We start from the raw sequence: 27,004 nt of genomic DNA, 5'->3' as shown, positions 1-27,004 counted from the left end.
ACTTCACCCGAAAAATATATTTAGCCATTCAAATCACCAATAGATGTCTTAGGCTCATGGAAATGTAATTTCACTGCTACTTTGCTTCTTTCTGACTCCAGAATGCAGACAGAGCCAATGGCTCCCCCTACAGAAGAATAAAACTGTCCAAAAACGTCTGTTTGCAAACTCTCAAGCTCATTTTCCAGAATAATCCATGTCTTTTTTATCCAGCCGTATGCTCGGTATTTCACTAATACTTTGACGTGAGCTAGGAACAAACTGACTATAGCACACAGTACAACAGCGCGTATGAACTCAAGTGAGTAGGTTCACCCGATTGCTCAAATCGGTCACACTCAGCGCTGCCGTGAAGGTGTTAGTGGATTATACCGGATGATTTTCTTGCTAGGGAGTTTGTAATCTGATGTTTTTGGACAGTTTTGCTGTTGTTCGTGGCCATGGGACAACACTCGCTCCAAGTTACAGACACAGCTGGCTCTTTCTGCCTTCAGGGGTGGAGTGGAGGTGACGTAGCAGTGAAACAAAACAAGCACAAAATACCTACGATAAAGGGAAAAATACACTTTTTGTTTTAAGTATTGCTTTAATGGCCCCTAATGATCTTTTTTCTATCTTGCACTCAAAAGTCCTTGTTTCTTTAATTAGTATTTCCCTATCATAATGGTGATTCTAGCTGCAGATTTGTTACATTCATTATCAGGCCCCAGTGGCACTGACTCTTGCCCCTCGACTAATGGTCTTATTAATGCTAAGCTGTAGCGCTGCCTTCCCAGGAATATAAGTATATTCCAGTCCTATAATATGAGGACTGAACCTTTATTCAAACAGCATCATCCAATTTGGAGAACTTTTATCTTACATTCAGCATGATGGTGGCACCTAAAGAGAGGTCACCGCACGAGATTATGCCAGAAAAATGATATTAAGCATCTTTATCAATGTATATCAGTGTGACATCAAGATCATCTGTGAGGTTTCACAGCACAAACAGCTGCTTGAGTTGAATATATCTTCAAGATTTCAGAACAAACCCTTGATGCAAACACTCGGGCCATGTTTGCTCTTTCCATCTGACGTGAACAGTTCTGAAAGGTATCAGTTTGAAATTGCCCTCAAAGGCTGCAGGAGTCCCATTTTCATGCTGGGGACGACGGAGGGTGTTTCCGGGGCTGCTGCTTCAGCTCAGCAGGCTGTTTTTCTTGGGCATCTTGTCATAAGTCTTTTGCTTTTTTTTTTGTTTTTTGCTTTTGCTTTAACCTCGCCTTGCAGAAAGTCAATAAAAGCAGTTGTAAGTGTTGTGAGGTGGCAGCGTGAACGTTATCAATGTCAGTTTTTAGAAGGGGTTTTAAGTTCAGAAAACAAATGAACTCACGGCCTGTAAAGACTTTCTGCTGGTGGAATACATCCAAAACAGCTTGAAAACCTGTTTGGAGCAGGAAACCCAGCTAGGCGGCATCATCCCTTTATACATTGTTCCAAGGGTATCGCCTCGCAGCCTTCGAGCAATGTTTCAGTTCCAGTAATGGGTAACATTCTCTGAGAATGTGTGGTCAAAAACATCTTCCGTGATGTCGCATTGTTCTTTTCTAAAGCAGGTTAGTGTACTTATAAAAGGTTTATGGCAACATCTTAAGAACAACATCAAACATTACTAGAACATGACATTCCTGTATTTTTTTGGAAACATTTCTTTGTCAATTAGCAGGATATCTCAAACAAAAATGGATTTTCAATCACAAGTCAGATTCCAGGGAGCACGTTTTAGGAATCTGGATTCAATCTAAATCAATCTGTGGTAAGCCTGCACCGCAAATTCTGCAACCATTGTTTTTTTTTTTCTCTTTCTTTTTCTTTTGTTGTTGTTACTTTTTCTTTGTTTGTTTATTTGTTTGTTTGTTTTTGTCTTTGTTTGTTGTTGTTGTTGTTTTCTGCTATTGCTGTTGTTGTTTTTTTGTCTCCCCCCTCCCCTTTGTCTTCACTGTCCTGTCCCTGTTCTCACTTCCTGTCCACTCCTGAGCCTCAGTCCGGTAGCTTCATCAATGAACCAACACCATTCCTAATAAAGTTAAACATAAATGGCAATAGGAGGAGTTTATCAGATTCCTCCTTTGCAGAATAAAACTGCTTCAGTACAACAAGGCACCAGGAACATTGATGCTGCCTGCCTCAGCTACTGAACAGGACAGGTTAAAAAAAAAAAAAAAAAAATCAATCTGTAAATTCCGTAACGTGGAGACTGTTCGAGGTGACTGGGATGATAAAAGTATCCGCAGAATCTTGGAAGTATTACATCAAGTATGATCTCATTCCTTGAGTCCATGGAAAAATTGTAAGAAGTTTTGGAAATATCTCTGACTGTTTCATTGATGTGCGATCCAAGACTATCTTTTTTTATATATATATAATTGTCAATACCACGAAGACATTTTAGATGCTTTATTTATTTTTTAGTATCCTAAGCAGAGTTAAGTGCTTCATGAGGTCTGTCTAGTTTTAAACTGCTTTCCTGTGATCCAGCTTTGTTTGAGGCAGCGTTCTTCAGCCTCTTCCAGGCTGGAGGTTGATGTCACAGTCAGCTTGAATTCTGAAAATCAATACCAATATGGCAGGAGATTAATGATCAACAGCTCCCCTCCAGTTTATTTTCCCACCCCATACCACAGGTCCCACCTCATGTTACTCTCTATCCAGTCCTGGTCAGAACAATTGCAGGTAGGAACTAAAGGTCTCCACTTAAGAGCACATGACCGTGCTCTTGTTGCACAATATGCAAATAATAACGACTGAAGCTCTGTAAATAAGAATTAAAAAAATCATATGAAATAGTAAGGGTATCCCAGTAATGATCAACACAAAAAAACTACTGCAATTTAAGAAACTAGAATAATTAAAAATAATAATTATGCGTAATTATGGTAAAATAAGGTCAAACATTTTTATATTTGTGTTTCAGGGAGGTTCTTATGGTTATACTACTACTGTTAAAACTACTACTACTGCTACTACTGCTAATATTAATTTTTTAACATTTAGAAAAATGAACACCTCCACTAAAGCTGTACGCTGGAGCCTCATTTTCTGTGACCACACTTCTTTATGTATGAGCTGAAAACACACTCTTGGTCAAACGTAAAGACAGACGCATAACTGCAATGCCATATTTCTAGTAGAGTAAAGTTAAACTTGCAGTATAAGTACAAGACGCTTTTTTTATCCTTCAGATTTAAACGTTTGCTTCAGTCCGTTACTGGAACGTTAGCCGGTGTTGTTGGAACGTCCCCTGCTAGCTGGTATGGTGTAACGTGTTGGAACAAGAACTTAGGTTTGATTTATGACTTAAAGTGTTGATTAAATGACAATGAAGACAAACTGGTTAGGTGGTTCACAGCCTGACGTGACATAAATGTCACACTCAGCCATCTGTTTTCACAAATGACTTGATGACGACAATTACTTAACAGCAGCGTCGCAAACAGTCTCAGCAGCAAATAACAGCTGTGGAAAAAAGTCTTTGAATTTGAATTCAGTAAGAGCAAACTAGAACACACAACTGTTAATGCTAAATAAAGTACAGTGATGAATTCACGTATGTGCAGAAGTTGTCCTCAACTGTATTCTGTAATATTCACCCATATGCTCCATCTCTCTCTCCCTCGTCCTCGCTATCTGCTCCTCTGGTTTTCCCACTGGGTGGAGGCACTATAAATTAAAGTGGGGAATTACTGCTAACAGTTGGAATAAATTAAGGCGCTTTTGCATCTGTAAACACCGCCTGACTGCGTAATTACACTCCCGCTCCCACTGAGACGCCATGAAGAGGAAGGATAAGGACTGAAATGGAGAGCAGCGACACTGAGGGAGAGAGGCAATGAACAAAATGTCACATGAGGGGGGGGGCAGATATTAGATTCACCCCCTTTCTAAGTCCTGGATGCAGAGCACTTCTACAGATTAGGGGGTAAAGGTGACTTTGAACATGATCAGCGCCATCACCGTATTGTTAATTACATTTTAATAACACCGATAGAGGTAAAACAGCTAATTCTTCATCTGTAAACTTGTTTTAGTGGTAAAGAATGACAAATGTCAGCTTCTCACCGTGCGCATTTTCTTCTGCGAAACGTGTTGAACATCATGTAACTGCGCTTTAATTACATTATGGCCATGTTAATGGTAAGTCACATTTAGCAGCACAGTAGCTCAATGGATGGCCGCTTTATCACTTAAGGATCTTAGCAGTTGGCTTCAGCGCAGGCCAGCCACACTGCAAGGACAGCAGCAGCATCAAACACCTAAACCTGTATTATGAGAACCACAACCCTCTACTCCTCTCACAGTGAGTCACGCATGCACACATGGCTTTTGACATGAACGTCAACACAACCAGCAGAGTAGTCCACACAGTCTACACGTGGAGTACATGAAACCAAATGTGAAAACCAGGCCCGCTAACATGACATCAGCACTGTTGGGTAGCTGTCAGTGGCTGTTTAAACTCTCTGATGGGAAATGATAGTTTCAGTAACATAAGAGCAGACACACACACACTGGTACACACAATGTACCGTCTTCAATAAACAAAGATTACAAAAACTCTGACTGACACGAAATCATCGCAAGATTTTAGATGACAACCTGACAGCCAGTCACAAGGAATAGTGTGACCCCATATTTAATCACTGGGTTGATTTTATTTTAGCTCCCATGCACGGTAGATGACTGGCGAGGAGAAGGCAACACGAGGTTACAAGTTTCCCTGCCTCTCTCTCTTTCTCTCTCCTGTCTGCTGAGCTTCATCTCTCAGTGACTCATTTGAGCTGTTCAAAGGGCTAATGTTATCATCTTTGTCACGCCGCAACACTCTCTGATCCTACACTAATTGTTTCCCTCAGAAACAGTGACTTCAACTTGATGTATAAAAAAAAATGTGATCAGATGCACCACGAGCACCGGAGTGCAGGAGCAGTTGCATTTTCATTTTTCAAGGGGCTGAATCATTCATGTTATATGCTGAAGCTCTGCACTGTAATCAGAGGAGCCTTTACAGTTTATGCCTACGTGTATAAAATTCGGCTTTTCTACACAAATCACACACCTGCACGGCATTTCATGGAGTGTGAAATATCAGCACATTACACAAACTCATACAGCGTCTAATCACAGCAGCCAATTCACAGAAAAAAAGCTCTCAAACTGACAAATATTGGATTTTGATGGACAGGTCAAATGAAGACAGCTGGTCTGAGCTCAACCCTGCCAGTGGGATCCAGCACGCTCACTCTCACGCTGCTTGGTTCCTCCCACAGTGGTCCACATCACTCTGGGGAACTGGAGCAGATGTCCAAGCAATTTGAGAAACACTTAGGGGAAAAAACAATAATCACCATGCTGCTGCGGATCAGAGTGCAGCTGATACATAAATACATAAGAAATAAATGAGAAGATGCAAAACAACATCAATCAGTGAGGTGATAAGGGACGAGAACAGCCAAATGGACTGATTTGATAAATTCACTGTACAGAGCGAGAGTTATTGTTCATTCACACATGAACAGACAGACAGATAAATCGATAGATAGATAGATGGATAGAGAGAGAGAGATAAACAGGTGTGTGTGCGTGTGAGAGAGAGACAGAGGGAGAGCGAGAGCGAGCCACCTCTTCCTCCTCCTCCTTTAATCCTCTCCATCCTTTACGCCTCACTCTTTCTCTCCTCTCCATCTTCTCCAGCGTCAGCCAGCTGATTTTTTTCCCCCCTCTCCCTCCTCTCTCGGAAAATAATCCACGTACAGCGTCTCCGGGGCCATTCATGCGGTGCAAAAAGCGGATCTAGCAAGAAGAGCCAGCATTTTTTTTTCTGTACAAAGACGCACGCACGTGCAGGCGAGGACCGGTCCGACGACTAATTGCCATGAAAAGGCGCACAAGTTATCCAGCCAGCGCACGTTTTCTCCCCGCGTATATGTAGCCAGTGCCGCAGCGGGGAGATAACGGGCGGAGGGAGCAGTTACAGAGGGAAGCTGGCAGCACATGATCACCGGGGCTATCCAGTCACCGATCAACTGGAGCGTTCCTAATCGCTCTGGCGACAACATATGGGAATACAACAAGGCGAGCTTGTGGTCACACCTGGTTGTGGAGGACACCGGAGGACCTGTGCGGTCAAACCGGAGCCACTTGCATCAGTCGAGAGAGAGAGAGAGAGAGAGAGAGAGAGAGAGAGAGAGAGAGAGAGAGAGAGAGGAAGGAAGAGAGAGAGCATCGGAGGCACCATCCAGGAGGTGAGCTTTGATTGATGTGCAACGACTGCCAATATGCTGTTCATCTTCCGATCAGGCCAAATGTACACCTCGTAAGTGTTTTATTGCGTCTTTAGCCCAACTGGTATTTGACACATTTTATCTTCTGCTGGAGGAAGAGACAATCAGGTCTGTGTGGGAGACAATACAAGCGACTCTTTGCCTTTGCCAAACCAGTTGATTGAGGATGCGGGCTTAGCTGGCAGATGAATGGTATGGTGTACTTGAAGGCCTGTGTGTGCCTGTGTGTGTGTGTGTGTGTGTGTGTGTGTGTGTGTGTGCGCCTGTGTGTGTGTGTGTGTGTGTGCCTGTGTGTGTATCTATCTATCTATTTATCTACAGTATCTATCTATCTATCTGTCTATCTACAGTATCTATCTATCTATCTATCTGTCTATCTACAGTATCTATCTATCTATCTGTCTATCTATCTATCTATCTATCTATCTATCTATCTATCTATCTATCTATCTATATGACTTGTGGAGGAATAAACCTCATATTGAAGAGGCAAAATGTAAGTTTTTAAGTCTTTTTAGTTCAACAACAACTGATCTGGCGTGTTTATCTTACCATTCTGGTTTTGGGTTGACTAAGTTGGTCAGGTGGGGTTCCTTCAAGCCATGCCCCCAGCACCTGGTATTCATTGACTCACTAGACAGACGTGAGCAACGAATCCGTCCGGGAATGTTCCCAGCAAGATGATAAAAGGGTTGCACGTTGGAAGAAATCAAATCACGACTAGAAAGACAGGGATCAGTCAGATAAACAGGGAAGAGCTCCACTGCTGGCTGATCAATAAAAGAATGACAATCATTCAACCAGTGGACAAATGGAAAACATTCCTTTGGAGTATATTGTGTATAAAAATATCTGTATCATATTTCACCAGCTCTGACGTGTTTTGATTCATTAGATTTAATCTTCTTTTTTCATCTAAATCAAACCTCCTGGAGAAATTTTAGGAGCTGATGAATGTCACGGTGATGCACATCGAATCTTGAATTTGACGGCGCAGATAAGGCTGGTTGAAGGTAGATTTGTCATAAAGGAAAACAAAAGAGAACGATGAGAACTTGCAATGAGGGAGGGACACACGGGCGATAGACAAACAGATGGCATCTCCAAAGGATTTCATCTTGTGATAGTTGGGAGAGGTATTCTTGGATGGGCAACCCTCTGACTCCCTGGCACCGAGGCTGGCGTCTGGCAGTCACGGAGATCGGCCTCGCTGATTACCAACAACTTCAAGACAAATCCTCAGTTGCACCATAGCTGCAACGCTCAAGCTGCAGAGTGCTGCTGAATTGATTTGCATGGCTTACTCATACATCAGCAGATATATGCAAGCGAGTAACACTTGCTGTTGCATGATCACCTCAGACACAATGCAGCCTCCTCCGGTGTTATTAAAGGATTGGTCATTAACATTCTTATTGGATACTTTGGCTCTCTAATTCATTTATTTGTAGATAGAGCAGCTACACTTTGAAGCAGAAGGGTCTTTGTGTGTGGCAGTTTCATATTTGTTTATTTGAAGTAATTCCTTAGTTACAGCAAACCCAGATTAAACGGTGATTTATTTTGAGAGCAGAATCCTGTTTATTGCCTGTCAGAGACAGGACAGCACGCCTGTTTGGATTTATTTATGCTTCTATTGTTCCTCTTCTTTCTCGGGAGAAGCCATGGTTGCTCTGTTTCTGTAGCCCCACTGCTCAACTGTCTTCTTAATTACTGCGTTGCATTAAAGAAAACAAATTTGAATCTGAATATTTTATCAGAAGATGGATGTCTTTGCTGAGCAGCTGTGTAATAATGTATAGGGGCCATTCACCATTGCAGCTCACCCAGGGGCTTACTTTCTATAATGACCAGCTCCCTGGAAGTGAGTCTTACTCGGCAACCTGTAGCAGATCAGATGGTAGCTGCCAGAGATCAGCTTGATCCCAAATGGTTCATGGTCATTTTAAGTGGCTTCAAATGGGTGTAGGTCATTGAATTCTGAGCAGATTCCATCATATATCAACAGTCGATTCATGTAGAAAAAAAAAATCTGGTCAGAATTGGCACAAACATTAAATGGTGCAGAATAAAATCTGCAAAGACTTCAACTATGTTTCAGATCTTAGTCTTGTGAAGGTTGCCAAACAACTCAACATCAACAGATCCAAGCTACTGCCTCCACTGGGAATGAGAACTTCCTGCCTATAAAACATAACAGCGCAGTCATTATTTTCCTGACAGCAGGGTCATTAGTGACAGTCGCCCCGCTACCCTTTGTAGCCATTACGGCTGAGAAATTGATGGTCTGCAGTGACTGTTTAAAAATGGAAACTGATAAGATTCTATACATACCGATGCTGTTATGATCCTGCTTATCAGTCTGATTCTTTATTGAATGATTCCTGACAAACATCAGTTCCTGTGTGGGAAAAAAAAGAAACCTTTACTGTATAGATATATGTATATTTTCAACTAGGTTTTCTTAATCAAAATAGATTGCGGTGATCTGTAAGGACGTGCCGCTCATTTGGAATTGCTGTGCTTGTACAGTGTTGAATACTCGACACATATTCCTCATGATTCTAAGCTGACTCGAAATGATCAGCAAATCACAACTGTGGTTGGGTACCTAAATTAGTACTTTCATGTATACATCAGTATACGAGACAACAGATTCATGCTAAACCGATATGTGCCCGAGTGAGAGGGTAAAGTATTTGTCAGAGAAAGAGAGAAATCATGTGATGTCCCCCCTGGAGCGTCTCCAAGCCCACCACACAGTCACTGTGACAGCCAGCTGAAAGCATGTTCTGTGGTTAAACCTCTCACTGTCACATCTGCAGTGTTTATAAAGAGAACTGCACTCTTAGCCATGGCAACATGTCTGTGTCTAGTCACTGTTTGATTTGCTAATGTCAAGAGCATTACATTTACATTTTTACATTTTTGAGAGAACACAGAGGAATGAAATAAGTACAGACTAGGAACCACGGCACCCAGAGTATTTGCAGCTATGTCATGATTTTGTCAGTTGCCTGGAGGTGCAGCCATATTTGAGATACCAAATGTATTGTATTCTGTCGCTGAATACGGTACTCTAATGAAGATGACTGTAAGATTTTGAAATAGCTGAACAACAGCACCGGAGCTGGTAGAATGCACAGCAAAGGACTGAGACAGCAGGAAAGGAGAACCTGCAGCTAACTGGTGCTGAAGATCCATATGTGAGCTGGTTCCTTTTACTTGGATTTGTTCTGCCATGTATTCCATATCTGGACATCACCGTTTTCACGAAGCGCATAGACAACTGAGGCCATTCAATGTGACGAAGTCAGGTTTGTGGCTGTGATCAGGGTAAGGTCATGCTGAAGTCGCTCATCTAAGAATGTAAGAAACAGCAGCTTAATATGCATGCTTGTAACACTTCAGGATTAGGATCAGGATTCAGTCGTCATTCATATTTCTTGACAAGAAATAAACAAACTTACTTTGTCAGGATTCTTGCCCTGGAACTTCTGGTTCCATTTCGCCAACTACTGTAAGCACACCTCCTCTCCAGACTTCTTTTTTTTTTTTTGCACTCCTCGTGCTTCGGGTCCATTCACTCTGCCCTACCAATGAGTACAGCCAATGGAGAAATATATTTAGGAACAGTTGCAATGTGTTATGCTTGAAATACAGTTGCTTTGTATTGTTTATATTCAATATCTCTAAGATGGCTGACGTCCAGGTTGATGACATACCATGTTAACCCCGAGGTGGTTCAAATGTGAAGCTTAATTACAGCTCGCACTCTTTCTTTGTGAAATAAAGCCATGCTTCGGGTCATTTCTTCCTCTCTGCCATGACTCTCTCGTGTTGCTCGTTTGCAGCAGTGTAGACACACGATTCTTTTGATTTGCAAAGCACATCCATCAGGAAAAAAAACAATAAAATGAATTGATACACTCAGAGGCCTGTGATTCCAACGGATCAGACCATTTGTAACCAGTTCCCATCCGTATCTGTGGTGGGCAGAGACAGACTGGAGGTGGATTGAGAAACAGGATAAAAGCAGCTCATAGAAATAAGTTGATTATGATGGAAAACGTTACTCATTCTAATAACTGATACACAGTGTCATTCCGAGAATGCCACAGTGTCATTTTCAGTACTGTAGACCTATTAAGGGAATTCAAGAGTATGAATTTACACCGCTCTTCAAAAAGAAGGAAGAATGTCTGAGCACATGGTCAAATGATAGATACAGAGAGAATGGTTTGTTCTAAAATCTATCTATCTATCTATCTATCTATCTATCTATCTATCTATCTATCTATCTATCTATCTATCTATCTATCTATCTATCTATCTATATCTCAGTGGGACACATTGTGCAATTGGGTAACAAGGGAACTTTAACAAATCTGATAGCTTTTTTCTCACGAAGACTTGCAAATTTTCTTCACCCTTGGTATTTGGTATTTCAACAAATTTTCAGCCTTGTTTAGAAATCTAATTTCAGCAAAATGTCCTCATGCATACACTAGCTTTTAAGAGACTTGACATATTTTAAAAGCAATTTTACATCCCCTGTTTTGGCTGTTTTGATGGAAACCACTTTTTGAGCCATTTGCAGCAGCAGAACAGAAACACAGCCCCTCTCTTCTCCACAGCTCTGATGCCTTGGAGGGGAGGGAAGAAGGAGAGGGGAGGGAGGGGAGGGCTCTGGAACCACTGAGGCCTTTGGTGTTGGTTTCCTTGCTACAGGCCTCTGAGCTGAGCTGGACAGCCTCTATCTTTGGCCGTGGTGACAAATGAATTAGTTGTACATTTGCAGGGTAAACAGCACATTGAACTATGGCTGAACAAACTGAGGCTCATGAGATCAGTGTTGGTCAGCTGGCGAGGACATGCGACAGGCCGGATTGTGACATCTTCATGACTCACTCACCACTCCATCTTACTCCTTTTCATGTCATAAATTCCTTCTTTCTGATGAGAAATACCTATTAATGCCATTTATATATAAATACGGTGTTGTATCATCTTCTACGTGTGACTTTTTGAGCATCTATTAGTTTATTTGATTGCAGAAGAGTTGGCAACACTGTCTTTCACCGAGACATTTATTGTAAACTTGCTGCCAACCTGTGCGGCAGACGTCTGAGTTTTACGAGGGCTATTTATTTGGCAGCGTAAGGATGGCGGAATCAGCGCGTGCACTCCAAATCCAAGGCAAATAAAATACAAATAGACATGAATTAGACATTTCCAATTGTTCCCTAATTACTGTATGTAGATTGTTGTAATGCTGATGCAGATTAGTTGGAAATATGATATAGTAACCACCAGAAATACCTCCAACAGAATTTAAAAGACTCATTTTTGTGGAACATTCACACAGAGCTGTTCTCTCTCTCCTCTTGCAGAGAGGCTGGAGGTGTTGCAGTCCATAGCCGTAATTATTATTTGGAACAGATAACGTCAGGTTTAAAATCTATTCGAATGATCACATTTAGAACGTCAAAGCTGCGGGGGTATGATATCCACCAGCCTGTCCTACAACACACCGACAGCAAAGCCTGTGATCGCACAAGCTTTCCTAAATATGCAGAAGTGAGGGTTAAGCCCACATTATAAAATTGAATCTAGTCAATGAAAGTGCAGAGATGAGAGCCTGACAATTTCACCATATCACTAAAGAGACTGGGCAGCAACCGCTTTCCCTCCCCTGCTATGCTTCAGTCTTGCTGTGTGTGCAGCGCATATCTCCCCCTGATTACATCAGCTCTGATATAACTGCAACACAGCCCCCTGCATCCATTTGATCTTTTGGAGTCGTTTGTAGAGTACTGTATGTCTGCTATTTTGACAGAAGAAGAAAGCACTCTTGAAAGCAGTCTTTAAAAACTCAATCAGTCTGTGCAATGTTTTCAACATTTGTTTTTGAGTTGTAGTGACAGGGGGATCTTAAAGAAGAGGGACCTGGAGCTATTAACACTGTATTGTGTCGTGGTGACACGTAATTTGCTAAATTATGTGCTGACACTGTAGAGAACTGTGTCATTGTAAATTAGGATTCTTTTTCAAGGTGGACACACAAATTCTTTGGTTTAACAATGTGACATGACAGCGGGCTCTCAGGGGGCATGTTTGGATGGTGGTTAGTACCGAACGAACACCACATGACCCCAAATTAACCCAAACCTTGATGCGTATCTAACCTTGAAACTGGTCGCCATGGTCATTGCAGAAAGTAAGCTCTTTGGAAAAGTTTATAAGACTGACGTTTTTTTGTTCATAGTGACAATCTTAATTTATGAACACCACTTTTAATGATTTTTGAAGGACCATTTCAAGAGTCGAGATGCACAAAGCAATCAGGACTCGATGTGCACACTATGTCATGAGGCTTTATTTTATTCCTACCTGCAATCAGGGGAGACACGCCCTACTCTGCCTCTGATTGGCTAGTGAAAAGCCGCCTGCCTTGTATGTAGCCGAGGGTGGGGTCCGTCAGGAGTGTTGCTATGTGAGGAGTGTTAGAGATGAGCATCTAAGGCTAAAACAGTTATAGTCAGCTAAGCTAACCTTTTTTCAAAGCTGACTACAGTGAACTATGCCGGTGCTGATGGCGTGGATCAACAGCAACTCAAATGAATCACAATGTAGGAATGTTCTTATGTCACAGGTGCAGACACTTGTATTACTAACACTTAAAAGAGCATATAACTATAATTCATAACTGCATAAGCTTTAGCTAGCCTTCTGGTGCTGCACACATTGCAACGCTCTCAGTGGACACCTGGCCAATGAGTACAAGGCAAAGCATCCAATCATGAGACCCCTGGATGGCAACGAGTACGACCCAATCAGGAGCAGAGAACGGCCTGTCTGTTCAGGATGCTGGTAGGGGATGAATAAACCTCTGCCATGAATGCATCTCTGACATGATTCATGTCTCATTCAGCCACTTGTTAGCAACCGCCATTTTAAAGATATAAAAACATTTTTGAAATTTAAGAAATCTCATGATGTGTGTTGGTGTTGAACAGAATGTGGTGGTGCAGTGGTCAGTGCTTACCTCACAGTAAGCAATTCCTGGGATTATATCCAACTGCTGATGTTCTCCCCATGCCTGTGTGGGTTCTCCCTGGGTGTTCTGGTTCCCAAAAACACCAAAATATGCAATTTAGGTTTATTGGAGTCTCTAAATTGGTTGTAGATGTGACTGTCAGAGTGAATGGTTGTATGTCTATATGTGATGGACTGGAGTCCAGGGTGGACTCCGTCTCTCGTGACAGTAGGCTACAGCGGGGCCTATGATGTAATGTTCTGCACCATAGCTTCGACAAAATGTCTGACTAAACCGAACCACATTATTATAAAAACTTATTTTGTGGATGTTATTTCAAAAAGCTACTGTCATATATATATGTATGTGTGTGTGTGTGTGTGTGTGTGTGTGTGCGTGTGTGTGTGTGTGAATGGGTGAATGAGATGGTACTGTAAATCGCTTTGAGCGCCGCTAAGGTAGAAAAGCGCGATATAAAATGAGTCCACTACCATTTTTGTTTGAGATTGGGTTGTGTTGAAATGTGTTGTGTGAGAAGTGCAGTCGTTATCCTCATCGACGCTGTCCGATAAATTGTTTGACTTCAGGGAGTGGCACTCTGGAATCTCTGGATTGTTGTGTAACAATAGTTGTGGGAACAGACATCAGTAGCCTGAAGCGACTTGTGAGAGCTTATGGAGCTAGAATAAAATCAAAGTTTGTTTGTCTCAAAAGAGCCTGTATTGCACCACAGGCAATATTAGTTCCTTGCTCATAAAGTACATTACATGTGGAGGGAGAGATAAAGCGCACTGTCCTCACTCAGTTTTAATTTGTCCTTCATTTTAAGACCAGGCATTTGGTAAATAGATGCAGGAGAAATAACAGTGCTCATATTCAGTGCAGTATTAAAAATCTCCTCGTCTGTGTGGGTTGTCTGAGCCAAGATGTCCCTTTGGAAGCATTTTTCTGTGGATTTTGAACTTGATTTGATTTATTCTAGATGTTTTTAATTCGAAAAAATGGCAAAAAAACATGATTCGAACTTTAATACGACATGGGACATGCTGCGGTTGCATGCAGGCCTGTAAACCGTGTTTCATTTAAGCCTGTACATGAACATGCTGGATTTGTCAAGTATTTTGCATGTCATGTGATTCTTTTAAATCGTATTGTGTAACTCCAGAGAAACTGCTGGGGTTTCGTGGTAGTATTTTAGAAAGCTGCCACCTTTGAAATCCCAGCACTTGTCTGTTGAGTATGTTGTGGCTCTAAATGGTTGGAGGCCCAGCAGTACTGAAATCTGTGGGCACTAAAGCATTTGAATCCAGCATACAGTGTCATACAATGTGTCATGAAATGATTTACGGTGCTGTTAAGCCTTGCATACACTGTAAATCACAGAACTCTTGTGAAAAGTTCACAGCAATTCAGGTAGAAATGATACAAATAATGTTGAAAATTGTGAAAATCCCTCTAGTTGCAGTGCGCCTCTCGGTTGCAAACTATTAAAGAGGCCAAAGGTATTAAATATTGATATTTCCCATGAGGTGAAATACGAGCAAGTAGTATCAGCATGCCCTGTCATGTAACATAAAAGGCCTCATGTAATCTATTAATCTGTGAATGTGCTGCAGCAGAGCAAAGTACATCAGGCATCTTCATGATAAATCTGTTGTGCAGGATGTGCTGATATACAAGGCTTTTACCGCCAAACCTCTTGCTGCAGACACCCGAAAAAAAAAGAAGTAGCTAAATTTGCTGTGCACCCCTGACACCAGTGATCGATGGTGCAAAGGCCAGAGAGACGTCACAGCGTCAGATTTGTTTGTGCAGCCATCATAAAAGCTTATCATGAAAATTAAATATTCTTTTTTTCCGTCCTGAATGCTAAATTGTAGCAGGTGAGTTTGTGTGCCTTCGTGATTAATCTGTGCTTTGTCATCACGGCTGGCGTAGCGAAGCGGGGCTAGCCCACCTCATTAGGTGAGCGAAGTGAATCTTAACCTTCAAGAGTATAAAATTCACTGTAAAATTTACCTTGTTGGAGCTTCTCTTTGTACACAGCAGGTTTCCCCAGTCTGTCCCAATTTGTTGTAGTGCTGCAATAATTTCTCCAACAGGCTGTGGGTAAACTGCTAGTCCTGCACAGTAGTTGAATATAGCGACCGTCATAGTGAACTTGACCAACACATTAAGAATCACCTTTGTGTGTTGTGACCTGCATATTTAGTAATTTCCCCATCATACTGAAAAATGGTTCTATTTACTTTCCATATCACGCTCTCCTTCCTTCTTTCCCTGTAACTTTGTCCCCCCCCCCCCCCCCCCCCCGCCCCCCACATCGACCTCTCTTCTTTCCAGCTGCCATGTCTCTGTTATCATCAGAGAGACAAATGAGAAACAAGAGAGAACGGATGCCTCAGGGCTGGTGTCCTCACATCATCATCGCCACTCCCTTTATCTCTGTCTCTCCTCTTCCTCTTGTTCTCCATCCTCCATCTTTCTGCCTTCCTGAGTGACAGCTGGCAGCCAGTAGGGTACAGTGGGCATGCCAACCCAAGTGCAGATATGTGCCAGCTGACTTGAGAAGATACACATTTGACTGACTTGGTGCGTGCTCAGTATCTGTTGTTGCTCTTTTTTTTTTTTTATCTCAAAGCTCATAAACATGCAATACACAGTGCAGTCCCTGCTGACCACAGAGCCATAATGCATTAAAACATGTAAAGCTTCATTAACAGAAGGCCTGTCGTTGACGAGGGGCTCGAACTGAAGGCTAGAAATGCAGCTCCCGCAAAACGGACACGGATGACAATCGACTCCAAAAAGAATCATTACGTGTGGGCTGCTTTGAATTTAGAGAGATGAGGATTTATCCCCTATGCGACATGATAAGATCAAGATATTTGTATGATTGCCTCATCAAGTGTGTGAAATCATCTTTGCCATTCTCCTCTCACAGAAAAAGATTTGCCTTTATGTTCAGGAGTTTATTGCACTCAGTAAAAGGAAGACATCTCCTATAATGACTCTGCAATATGCAAACAGCACCTTCTATTATGCAAACAGTGTGTGCCATCCCCCCCGCGCCCCCCAGTGCAAAAACACTTCATGACAAACATACAGTGCAGCTAATGCTGAGCTTCAATATCTGAAAATCTTACTGCCAAAAACAGGAAGTATGAAAAAGGAGCAGCCCTTGCCGTTATTATTTGTTCATAATTTTTTTTTTCCTTTTTTCTCTTTTCAAAATTCCCCAATGGAAGCTAGTTTTGCTTTTCATTCCCTCACCCAGCATAGGAGGTGATTCGGGTCAGGGTCTCCGGTTGTTGGCTGAATAGCGGCTCTGAAAATCCAAGATGTATTAGTCTTTTGTTGGGGCTGGATTGCTGAATTTGGTAACAATTTATTCAAGTGCTGAGGTCAGTGATTGCAAAGAAAATGGACATGAGATTAAATAAAACACACAGTTAAGGAAAACAAGAGGGGAATGATGCTCACACACTCAGTATCTATGTGTAATCTAGGATTATTCTTGTTCAGAAAGAGGGTGCGTCCACAGAAATACACAAAATGCACGAATGGGGAAAAAAGAGGGGGGGGGAGAAAAAAACACAAGGCTCAGACTTCAACCTTGAGGGATGAAGCAAGACAAGCAGTAATGAAAAACCAGGGATACAGAGATTTGTTATTTTGCTTTGATGGGGGAGACCGAGAGAGAGAGAGAGAGAGCGAGAGAGAGAGAGAGAGCGAGAGAGAGAGTCTTGTCTGTTTTACCAGCAACAACAATCTGCAGGAGGATTTCTATTTTATGTTCAGTAGTTGTTTAGCACATTTAACAAACATTCATGCAATAACACCTGAGACTTTTATATATTAACATAGACTGGGCAGCTGCCACTACACATTACATGTCAGTGGTTTTTTTTTTCTGTAAATCTGCTGAACTGCAGTATGACACAAACGGTAGAGAGACCGTGATGGTTAGTGGCTCCATGTTAGCGCTGCCGCCATTAATCTACTAAAGAATTGTCAGAGGATTATTTGGCAGCAGCTAGATGAGTGATGCTCAGTTTCAGTCATTTGTCTTCTAAGATGGTGCACACATAGACTGTCTGTTGGACTGGTGGTCGGACAATATGAGATATTCAAAACGCAAAGAAATCATAATGTGCATTTTTCACAATTAGCAAAACACATTTTTTATGATTGCCGGTTTTTGGTTCCTTTTCAATCAAACAGCATATATTTTTTTAAAAAGGGCACGGTGGTGCAGTGGTCAGCACTGTGGCCTCACAGCAAGAAGGTTCCTGGTTCGAGTCCCGGCTCCATCACAGGATCTTTCTGTGTGGAGTCTGCATGTTCTCCCTGTTCCTGTGTGGGTTCTCTCTGGTACTCCAGCTTCCTCCCACAGTCCAAAGACATCAAGAGGGGACGAGGCTGATTGATACTCTAAATTGACTGTAGGTGTGACTGTGAGTGTGAATGGTTGTCTGTCTCTATGTGTTGGCCCTGGGATGGACTGGTGACCTGTCCAGGGTGAACCTCACCTCTTGCCCGTAGCCACTGGGATAGGCTCCGCCCCCCCCCCGCGACCCTCAACAGGAATAAGCGGAAGACAATGGATGGAATTTATATATTTTTTTTATTTTGAACTCTATTTTCCTTTGATCAATGATTGATAGACACCAAAATGATTTAATAGTGTGACCACAAGCACAAAATGGCCTGGAGCAACTATCCACGTCAAAGTTGGTCTTCCAGAAGTGTTTACTTCCTCCACCGACAGGCTGAGATTGTTATCTGACAGCATCAGTGAAAAGAACCTACAGAGAGAGACGTGTGTCCACCATGTAATTGAATCTTTGAAATCTCACTCACTCGATGGACTCACTGTTGGACTCATCACTGGTATAATAACAATCCAGCTCTTTAGAACACAGGCGCTCTTCAGTCAGGGCAACAGATCACAGCACCCACAGCAGTTTCCAGTGCTTCGTCAGCTCCAATAAATAGGAACGGGTGGTCACTGTCTTGTTTTGGCAGTTGATTTTCAGTTTGGACTTTTTAAAAGATGTCAGTTTTGACCTTTTGCTGCACAACTGTGTTATGGATTTTGCTTTTTTCCTTGTTCCGAGTGCCCTCATGTTCTCATGCCTCTTTCTTGTTGTGTGATTACTTCAGATGGTGTTGTAGTTTGTGTGTCAGTCTCTATCAGATCATCTATCGTTCGTCGCGTTTGTTCTTCACCTCTAGCTAGTTTGCATTCAAGTCTGATCTAGTTTTAGTTTTTGATTACTCTGTTATGATTAAATGATATTAAGTTCTTTATCTCCTGCTAGCCATTAGTCTGGGTTTGGGTTGATTCAAATACCTCATTCAATTCCAAATGACTAAATCGTCCTCCATGACTTGGGAAATGTATTCTTTGCAGCAGTTACTCTTTATTGCGGTTGACTAAACGTTCAACTCAGGTAGGTTTCAGCATGACCTCTCCTCCTCCTCTCAAAACCAGTACTTCATGCGAAAGCTTAAACAAACAAAATAAATCTATGTGTGGATCATTTCAACAATATCAGACATTGAGAATCAACAACAACCTGAGCCTGCCAGTGGTTAAAAGAAACACTTTTAGTTGATAGACGCTGACGTGGACAGCTGCCTGATACCACACTGCAGCCATTTTGCAGTTGTTAGACATAATGTTCTCTCAATATTAAGACAATTCAAATAGGAAGGAGTGCAGTCCAGCATATACAGTATTTCGTTGTCAGATGAAGAGCGGTCTGACACAAAACCTCACACATTCTCAGATATATTAGGGGTGTTTTCTGCAGCAGGAACTCACAGGTTGTGTTTTGGTAGACCACGTATTTGTGTGTGTTGTGTTCACAGTGTCCCTCCAGCCCCTATTTCAGGGACGTTTATCAGGGGAGAAACAAAGAGCTACTCAGGCGTAGGTACTTCTGAGCCGCTATCGTGCATGGCTTGACACTGACGGCCCCAAACTGGACTCACAGGTTGACATAATCATATTTGGGACAATATCAACTACAATGTAAATACCAAGTGTGCCAAAAACAACAACAGGACATCAACCTAACCCAGCTGGTTGCTGTGTTGTCGTGTGTTGTTTTATTCTACACTGTCACTGTCTTCCTGAGCTGGGGAGATGCGTCGTGATCAAAGCTAAGATGATTCCTTCATCGAGTGATTCCGCACCATAACGGAAACAAAAAGGCTGAAAGGGCTAATGAGGACGATGGTCCCGCAGAGAAAAAAACCCACAGTGTCGCATCTATTTGCAGTGTAAGGACATTATGGTTTAATCAGAATTTTCCCTCATTGAGTCTTTTTTCTTCTTTTTTGTGAAGTCCACCAAGCATCCAGTACATGGTTTTACAGAGAGAAATGAGAGACGTCATGGAGCAGAGCGGCTCTGCACTGCACATCTTAATGCTGAGGCTGCTCCGTCCTCTAGTCATTTAAGTCACACTTAGGTTTCACTGGTGATTGGGATTCCATTTTACGAGCCCACTAATCAATCAGTCCTGTAATTCAATCCTGCGGTCAATCATGTTTAAATGAATAATTCACAAACCATCACACAAAGCTCAGTGAAACGGCTCACAAGCAGAACAACTGCAAGGAGACCTGAGCGGAATAAGCTCAGTATGAAGCTGCATGAACTGCATAAAAGTTGAGCTCACATTTGTTTTTCCCCGAGCAGTGCTCACATGCTGCTAGCAACGGAATCGACTTGTTACAGGAAATCTGTTTATGTGGCCAAAGTGAAAGCTTGCGAGAACTGGTCAACAGCCAAACTGATTTGCATACTGTGGTGATTTCCAAGTATGATGAGGATGTACAAAATTGAAAAATGGATGAGAAGCTGATTACTGTCACTCATAGCCTCTCAGTTTTCTAAAGCTACAACAATAAATGCTTGCAAGCAGCAGCACCCTGACCAAAAGGGTTTAAGACCCTGGCCGTGTAATTCTAAAGCTGCCAGTGCAAATCCAGCTGGAGAACAATAAAGTTTCAGTAAAGCTCACCGACCAAATGGAAGTACTAACCTGTGGATTCCACCAGGGAATGCTGGCTTGTGTGCTGGCTTCTCTGGACGAGGCTGCGCGATTCGAACAGATGTGCTGCAGTGCATTTTGGAATGATCAATTCCACCGAAATGATGCCCTTTGTGTATTTTTAACAGAAGCAGCAAGTCAAGGTGGACAGGAAGTAAGTTAAAGGAATGATATGGAGCTTCCTGTCAGTAATCAATGCCAGACCAGGGGGTCAGCGGATTTACATAGTGGATGTTGAGAGGTACATTTTGGGGAAAAAATGATGTTAAAACACCAAAATGCCAAGGCTGGAAAAGTAATTTGGATCATAGAGTTGGGATTTAGGGGAGTTTAGGGGAAATATAAGGCAATCTTAATTCCACACTTAATGTGTCTGTACAGTCAAGCACTGCTTCTGAACTGCTCCTTATGAAGGCACACTGAGGATTGAACAAAGCCGTGTTGCAGACGTACCATCAAAGATCCATGCCCGGTGGAATCTAGTTCCAATTCACACAAGCAAGGTCGGAGCAGGATAATGGAAACGAGGACAGCAATCATCTTAAATAGCTGCAAAACAAGAAAAAGTCAGTTCTGCCTGAGTATTGCTCATTTTTAACTGTATTACGTGATTGCATGTCATATTTCACATGGCTGCGTTTGCATTCAACAACGGAACAACCGTGCTTATTAGAGTCAAGTCAAAATTTCGTGATGGCCCTGCTGCTTAACAGTAAACACATTCTGTATAGATATTTCTCTGATAAGGCAGCTGAAAGGCGTCTAATTTGACTGTTGAGAGTTGGAGTGGATATGTATCTGTGCAAATAGAAGTGATCCAAGCCTGTTGCATCATCCACACTTGGTCAGATTACAGCGACACATCAGCCGCTTGCAGTGAGGAAGCCCTGTCAGGGTGCAATAACCATCAGCCCACACAGACGGCGCCCAGATGGACAGGTTTCCTCCCTCCTACTGCCATCAAGCAGTCCTCTCTCTCTCTCTCTCTCTCTCTGTGTCTCTGCTTCAGGCTTTGTGCTTTGTGAAATGAAGTGCGATGATCAATTGCGCTGAAAATTTCTCAGAAGGTTTAAAATGGAGTTGTGTGGCCCTGAACCTCCTGAATTTTTTAACTTTTCTCTGTGCGGAAAGAAAAATGGCTGCCCTTTATGGAACGGACTCACGCAGTTTGAATACTGTAGGTGTTTAATCTTACCCAAGACTGTTCTTTAATGTATATATAAACACATTACACTACATTTGATTATTTATGAGCTTTAAAAGAATGGCACTGTATCTTGTTCATACCAGTATCTGGTTTCTATTTTCTTTAGCAGTGTAACAAGAGATCTTGACCTCTCTGGAAATCCTTTGTGTCATTTTTCAGTCACAGTCGGTCTTACGGCCATGGATTACTTCCAGCACACTCTCCGAATAAAAGAATAAAGCAAAATAACAGGAAAACATAAAATTTCCTGACATTGAGACTATTGGCTTTGTGACGTGAGAGGGTTTACGGCATGGAGCTTTTCAAATGCAAAAAAGGAGACAAAGGCAGCTAATCTCACTTAGAGAGGTAAAATCTGCTATATGGCTAATGAAGTATTATACTGTGGTCAATGAGGTAAAAGCACTGCAGAGAGTGTGTGTATGTACACTGTTGCTTTGGTGTGTGAAGGGGGGACCATTGAGAGAGAGAGAGAGAGAGAGAGAGAGAGATATTTCTGGGAAATAGAACCTGCTGGAGCCAATCCAGCATCCAACTAACAAATAAGAAGAGAACAGGGAAACAGCAATCCTGCAGCTTACCCATACATGATAATCATATATATTGACCATACGTATCTTTGTGTTCATTTTCGGTCCCTAGCAACAAATTGCATGAAGTATACTGTCCATCAGCTAGAGGTTTCCATTTATTTCAGTATGCTAAGAACCTTGTTTGGACTCTGTGAGGCTGCGGTGCTAAAATGTAAGCAGAAAGCAGCGAGACACATTTAAAGGACATTCCATTATGATCCGTTTAGTTGTTGAATTCTCTGTCTGTAGGGCTTGGAGAGGCTAAATATGTTGTGGTACTCTCATTAACAGTAATACACTGCCATGTGTATCAGTATTACAAAGTATTTCTTAATAAAGATATACTGAAGGAGGAGATATGGCTTAAGTTGGTCAGTGTTGTCATGCACATTTTTTTTAAAGCTGACCAGGATCGGAATGTTTTGTCATCAAATTCTGTTTATATCGGGACTTTGCAGTTCATTACCTGTAACAACTGGTACAGTTAATCTGCCCGCAGTATTCGATGCCACCGTTGTGTGATACTGCTGAGCTAGTGGAAACGGAGAGAGATGAAAGACTGCAAAATGAACAATAAATGAATTATATCAGCTCTCATGACCTCAGTGGTGGACCCAAACATGATTCACCCACGTAATCCTGGACTCACACCAAAAGACTGCCGGGCAGCAGCAGCAGCAGCAGCAGTTGCTGGGGTCGCTGGCTGCTTGAGGCCAGGGGGTGGGTCATTCAAACAGCGTCACAGGAAACAAGTTGTCCATGTATTAAATGTGTATATTTATTAAGGAATGTATGTCTATATGTCTTGCATTTAAAAAAATATATATATTATGACTTTTTTTCTCAAAATCACATTTGTGCTGAGTAGACTATTCACGAAAACTACTATGAATCTACATTCATAATTGTGGTAATAGCTTACCTTTGTGATTATAAGAAATACATCCTTACTCCGTCTGATTGTCTTTTCTGCAGATCATATTTTTTTTTGGTTCCCATCTCTGTACACTGACAGGGATGAATCACAGAACTCTGGAAATCCAGGGACAGTTACAATGACTTTCTCCTCCATTTTCAGATTGGAACAGAGAGAAAAGGAGAGCAGGGAGAGGGGGATCATACCCCGTCTTCGATTGGTTACTACTTCAGTGGCATCGCTGCTAATTTGCATAAAGTTGAAGTTGTCTCAACTTCAAATAGGCACTCTAGACGCTGTCATCACGCTGCCAGCTGATGCCAAGGTGCCAAAAGCTCTGTCGCAGGCTCACATTGAAAATGAATTATTGCCGGCTGCTTTTGTTACGTAAGGCTGTCCTTGACTGCGGCCCGTCTGTGTTCTCCACCTGTTGGTGAGACCAAGCTAGCAACCTGAGGAGTCGGTACGCTGCGGTCAGCACTGCCATCAAAACAGCCACAGTGACGCGTGGTGATATTGTTGTGTTTTTAGAGCAGTTATCTGTCTTTGAGTCTTTTCATTAAAGCTCCAGTACCCACATCAGATCTATCTGTTAACTTCACCGCTGCTTCGGTGTTCCGACTCTTTCAGCCCGAGTTAACTGTGTCTTCACATTTAAAGGCACTGATTTGCTAACTGGGAATTCAATTCAGGTCAAACGAGTCATTTTTGGTAGATCTGAAATCTCCGATTTAGGGCTGGAGCCAAGCTAAAGTACTTTAAAAACAGCCCCTTTTCACAGTGCCCATTTTGAAATGTCTTGGCAGGATAAACACAGGTGTAGGTAATAGCATTAATAATGGCCTTGTACCGTTTAGGTAATCCAGGGTGCTGGTATTCTACATGCCAGTGACACACCAAATTGAACGTTACTGTATTGAAGTTTCTATCAGTGGTGCTTGTGTATGATGCGCTGTGAAAAGGGCCTCTATGCCACGAGCTCAGGAGAGAGTGACTATCTGACGGTTGGACAGGTTGATTGACGCGCGACTGTAAATGAGTGATAAATGTTGCCTCGTATCTGCTGGATGTGTAGATTAGGAACTGTCTGCTGCAAAAAAAAGTTTGCCATATGAACTTTGAGATGATTGATAAGGTTTTGTTCACAGTTGATTTCCGCTGAGTTTGATTGTCACTTTGATGGATTGCTCATCTCAGTTGTGAGATGTCACTTGGTTTGCAGAGAAAAAGAACACAGTATATTTAAAAATCTGCCATGAGGGCTGAAATTCTGGGGGAACACATCAGATTGGGGGGTGGGGTGGGCTTGACATTTTGAAATGAAAAAAAAACAACATTTGTGTAAATATTTGTTTGGAAATTTTTTACGTGACTTTTTAGTGTTTAATAGTTTTACACCTTCTATTAGTGCTTCCTTTCTTGAAAAAAAGATCCGCTCCTCTCCCACTCCTTAATAACTCCTGTCGTGATAAATTCATCATCCTCATGTTGTTATTGTGAGACTCACCATTTGGCTTTTCACTCATCCTCACCTGCTTGACACAGATGAGCAACTTTGACTCCCTGATTGTCATCATCATCAACCCCTGATTGGTCTGAAATGGTGGTTCTGCCTGAGGACAGGGCTCGTCCTCTGCATCTTTACCTCCAGGTATCAAATGGGATGTCTGACTTTAACTGGTAACACAACGGGTAAAAACTCACTTCCAGGGGATTCATTCAGCTCAAACTGACTAATATTAGATAGAATCTATTGCGATGATGATCTAGCGAACCAGAATCCACAACATCCAATAGTTGTCACATGCAGTTCAATGTGACTGATAGTATTTTATCTCCACTTTGTTGAAATAGAGATTGACTATTTGCTTCCCACTTGAACACACCATGAAGCTGTTGCGGATGTTTCATCGGTGTCACAGTCCCATCTGCAGTCTCATTTTCAGACAGATCAGATTATGAACTTTTAAGTTTGGACCCTGTTTTACCGAAATGATTGGTACGTCTCCCACTGGATAAGCGTATCCCTGTGTATTCTCCGGGCCAATGGCTAACAGAGTCTGGTGTGTTTGGAAGCTGCAGATCCTGAGCTGAATCATGAACATTCTGCCATGTTTCAGTTCAGTGAGTCGGGCGATGCAGTTTGAGCACCAGCCAAGCACTGAAGTATGTGAACAAATCTTTTGAACAAATCTTTGTAACTACCTGATTCTAGTGATTTGGGAGACTGATAAAAAGAAAACAATATTTTTGCCTGTCCTCCATCTTCCTGCTGTGCTGGTCTTCCTCCCGTAAGGTTCATTCAGCCTCATGCGTCATCGGCCTGTTTGCAACTTTACTGTAGTTTTTAACCAGTCGACTAATCTGATCAGTGTTTTTTAAGCAGTCGTCTTTAATTAATTTTTCATTAAAACACTTGCTTGGATTATCAGCGTTTGCCTTTCTTCACTCCAACCTCCTAGGCTGACATAACATAGGCTGTTGGGAAGAATACTTTTGATTTAGTGTGCATATTATGAAAACGATAATAATTGTAAAAAAAACAAACAAAACATAAGCTATAAAAATTAAGATAATCAATCAATAATCTGGTACTGCACCTGTAAAACTTGCATAAAATACGTTCAGCAGTTGAAGATATAGAACGATTTAAATGAAATTGCCTGTTAAAATATATATTTAATACATTTTGAAAGTAATTCAATTTGAAATTGGTAGCACTAAAAATCCAGACGTCTATTATTTAGATTTTTCCTTAAAAACTGATTAAATCCGAATATGTAGCTTGGATGTTTGACTGGCAGCAGCGTTACAGAAATACTTGAAGTAAATTCAGTGGAGGCGGCACGGTGGTGCAGTGGTCAGCACTGTTGCCTCACAGCAAGAGGGTTCCTGGTTCCAGTCCCGGCTCCAGCACAGGATCTTTCTGTGTGAGTCTCCATGTTCTCCCTGTTCCTGTGTGGGTTCTCTCTGGTACTCCAGCTTCCTCCCACAGTCCAAAGACATCAAGAGAGGACGAGGCTGATTGATACTCTAAATTGACCGTAGGTGTGACTGTGAGAGTGAATGGTTGTCTGTCTCTATGTGTTGGTCCTGTGATGGACTGGTGACCTGTCCAGGGTGAACCCTGCCTCTCGCCCGTAGCCGCTGGGATAGGCTCCAGCCCCCCATGACCCTAAGCAGGAATAAGAGGAAGTCAATGGATGGATGGAATTCAGTGGAGGTACAGGTTTATAGTTCTTTAAGAAAGAAAAAGCACAGCTTCAGTAAAAAGAATGAAGTCACTGACATGAGTCCAGAGCTGCTGGTTGCACTGTTGTGATCTCTACCAGTGTTTGAATGGGTAACATGACTGTGTATTAATTTACTCACTGGGTTTAAAAACAATGCCATAAAGTGCTTCAGGGAGGCCGCTTTTCTTGGTAATGAAGTGAATGCGTATTTAGATCTGTAAAATACTCTCAGTGTCACACATGTCAAGACTGTGTTGATTCACTGGCTGAGTCAAGGGCGTGTAGATGGAAGGAAAAACGATATTTCCCACACAAGGAGATCGAATGTCATCTGTTCTGAAAATATGGCTGAGCAGCCGTGCGAAGGTCAAAGGTCACAGCAGACAGTGTTTACAGTTTGAGCTTTCTTTCCCTGAGACACGGTGATAGTAATGGGGAGGTCGATAGGATTCATGGAAGATAAAATGTGGGCTTACTGGGTAAGGAGTCCTGGGGAACAAAAAGAGAAGCCGTGTGTCTGCTGGCGATTGTTCTCTTGCTGACCACCTCTAGATCTGATGGGGCCATCATCAATCATCAAACCTTCACATTCACAGTTTTATTTTCATAATGTCAGATCATGGGAGTGCTGCATACTCCTATTTTGA

At 42.1% G+C, this 27,004-nt stretch overlaps 1 protein-coding gene across 2 annotated transcripts in view; it reads left to right on the top strand.

The window, feature by feature from the left end:
* The first annotated feature begins 5,693 nt into the window (after positions 1–5,693).
* Positions 5,694–27,004, top strand: part of flrt1a (fibronectin leucine rich transmembrane protein 1a) — a 44,157-nt gene continuing 22,846 nt past the window's right edge. For both annotated transcript variants that reach the window (XM_086227294.1, XM_086227293.1), the window contains exon 1: positions 5,694–6,284. The gene's annotated coding sequence lies outside the window, so the exon portion shown is untranslated. The remainder of the gene's footprint in view (positions 6,285–27,004) is intronic.

Source organism: Aulostomus chinensis, chromosome 15 (genome assembly GCF_037954235.1).
Source record: "Aulostomus chinensis isolate RoL2024-O1b breed Wild chromosome 15, RoL_Achi_v1.0, whole genome shotgun sequence".
Taxonomy (NCBI): Eukaryota; Metazoa; Chordata; class Actinopteri; order Syngnathiformes; family Aulostomidae; genus Aulostomus; species Aulostomus chinensis.
This window is presented reverse-complemented; position numbering and strand designations above follow the sequence as displayed.